Source organism: Gouania willdenowi, chromosome 16 (assembly GCF_900634775.1).
Source record: "Gouania willdenowi chromosome 16, fGouWil2.1, whole genome shotgun sequence".
NCBI classification, from domain to species: Eukaryota; Metazoa; Chordata; class Actinopteri; order Blenniiformes; family Gobiesocidae; genus Gouania; species Gouania willdenowi.
The window spans coordinates 31,659,016-31,661,448 of NC_041059.1; the positions used below are offsets into that span (position 1 = coordinate 31,659,016).

The following is a 2,433-nucleotide window of genomic DNA, read 5'->3' on the forward strand; positions in this document are numbered from 1 at the left end:
ACAATATTATATTTGAACAGATATTATGGACAAACAAATTAATTAATTGTAACATTATTATATGTTAATATTACCATGTCCTGATTACATTTTCCTGCATGGTGAAACACATTTCGTAGCTCCTGTACCAAAAGCACAGCTATCATGCTCCCTCCTTAATTACTTTTCTGAACATCTAGTCCATCTATGAACATTTAGTACTGCATGAATATCACCTGACTGCATTAAAAAGTACCTGGCATTTGAGAAGATACAGGTGACTGAGAGGGTGCCTTTAATTGGGACATAAGGAAGTCCTTGTCCTTTTTCAGCTCCCTGTTGGTCTCCTCCAGGTATACAATGCGTTCTTCAAGAATTTTAATCGTCTGTTGATCCTTCTTGGCTTGTTCTTTGAGTTTGGCAAACTCCAGAGTCACTGTTGGTGCCCCTGTGCACATATTTTGGTAAACAACATGATTTTATGTTTTCAGACATTTATAGAGCATTGCAAATTATTAATTTACTGGGATGGTGGCAGGTGTAAATTTGTCAAGATACATTAAATATAATAGACTTACATTGTTTCCTTGGCGAACCTTTTATGATTTTCAGTCTCTTCTTTGATTGAGGAGGGACATCTTCCTCATCTTGTGGCTGTTCAGCTAAATTTTTCTTAACCTGTTCCGTCAGGTCTTGACTGGTTTCATTTGCTTTTTTACTGAAATGAGTTTCCATCTACATGAAGTTGTGAAAAAACAGCAAGAAACACCATTACATCTCAGCGACATTAAACTCACGGTCCTGCAGTTTACTTTCATGGAAGTAAGTCACATGTGCATTAGGAGGATATCTTACGTTTAGAACTATCAGTGATGTGAGATGTACAGTGGACGGTGAGGGAAACAATAAGTTCCTGGACAGGAGTCCAAAGCTATATAAAAATGTGCGATTATTTATTCGTGCTCTGTACTTAACCTAATTAATCTCTTATTTAATCGCACCTAAAAATTGCTGAGAAATGCCCTCAACTCTTGGTATTTTCAATTAAATTACATTATTGTGGCAGATCAAAACATTGATATATTACAAAATGGCTTTATAAAGTCATTTATTGTTTGTTTTTACCCAAATAGAACAGACACAGGCATAGCATTTACATTCTACTGTATTTGAGAGTAGTCCTGATGTGTACTTTTGTTAATCTACAACTAATAGTAATTTCGACATAGGCAATATTGTAATTTTCTGTATCTCGGGGGGAAGTCACATCATATCTTGCATCTTGATATATTGCTCAGGCCTAAAATATGTCTTAGAGCCAATCTGACAAAAATATAAAGAAATGCAGGGGGAAATGTTTATTATATAATTGTTTTTTTTTTTGTTTGGTTTTTTTTTTTGGGGTGGGGGGGGGGTCATTACAAATCTTTTACTGCTGGCCATCAACTGTTATGGAAATGCATGTAAAAAATAAATTTCAAAAAAGTAGATTCTGTAATGGGACAAGCCTAGGTCACATGAAACATGTTGTTTATCAATTGTATGCAATGCAATATTATTTAAATCTGGCTACATTTACTTTTCACTAAAAGTATTTATATAAAGGACACGGAAATTATCAGAGCAGATTACGTAGTCTTCTTGTCAAACTGCTCCGCTTGTTGGTCCTATTTACTGGAGTACTGAACGTTTTCATTACTTCAAGAGAAGGTGGCCATTTCCCAGGTATTAGTCACACCCACACTTAGGTCTTGAACACGCCGAGCTGGGTTTTTTTTTACAAACGTATCGCCACCATCCTCCGTTTTTAATCATATAAACCATTTAGTTTGACGAGAGGAAGAAGCTTTAAAACTTGAAAACACTCGTAGTTATGGATGATAAAACATACATTTGAAATGTTATGACATGTTCAACTTACCTTACCGACTTCCACTTGACGCTCTTCGGTATCTCGGATCTCTCTCTCTTTCTCTCTCCGCACAAATGCATGCTGGGAAGGTGTTTGCGCGCAAAGAGGCTCAGCAAGGTAAGTTTGATTTGTTTACCTCTGATACACTTGGCTTTCATTGCCCCGCCCGTCAAAATGACCAGTAACAATGTGGATGTGGATAAATTAAAGTAACACATTTATATTAGACCTATCGACTGATTAAACCGCGGCTTAATCGGGAGGGAAGACGAGACAGCGCGTTAGGAAGCACTTAAAGGCTGCAATGTCTCGACTATTACAAGGACTTGTAAAAAATACGAGACGTGCCAATACTACAATGAGCAAAAGGAGAATAGTTAGATGGATGCAGAAATGGGGTATCCTGAAAAGGAAGATGAAATGCGCAAAATGCAACAGAAACATGGATCTGGTTATATATCGTCGGAGCGATGGGTTACGGTGGTAAGTATAGCTCAGCGCTTAATAGCTAGCTTTAATGTATTGTAGTTATCAAGGCTCAC

At 37.1% G+C, this 2,433-nt stretch overlaps 1 long non-coding RNA gene across 1 annotated transcript; it reads right to left on the reverse strand.

The window, feature by feature from the left end:
• Positions 1-241: 241 nt before the first annotated feature.
• On the reverse strand, positions 242-1,952 carry LOC114478584 (uncharacterized). The gene is made up of 3 exons (XR_003675880.1): positions 1,901-1,952; positions 558-714; positions 242-427 (listed from the first exon to the last, which is right to left on the reverse strand). It is a non-coding gene; the product is annotated as an uncharacterized LOC114478584 (long non-coding RNA).
• Positions 1,953-2,433: the final 481 nt, after the last annotated feature.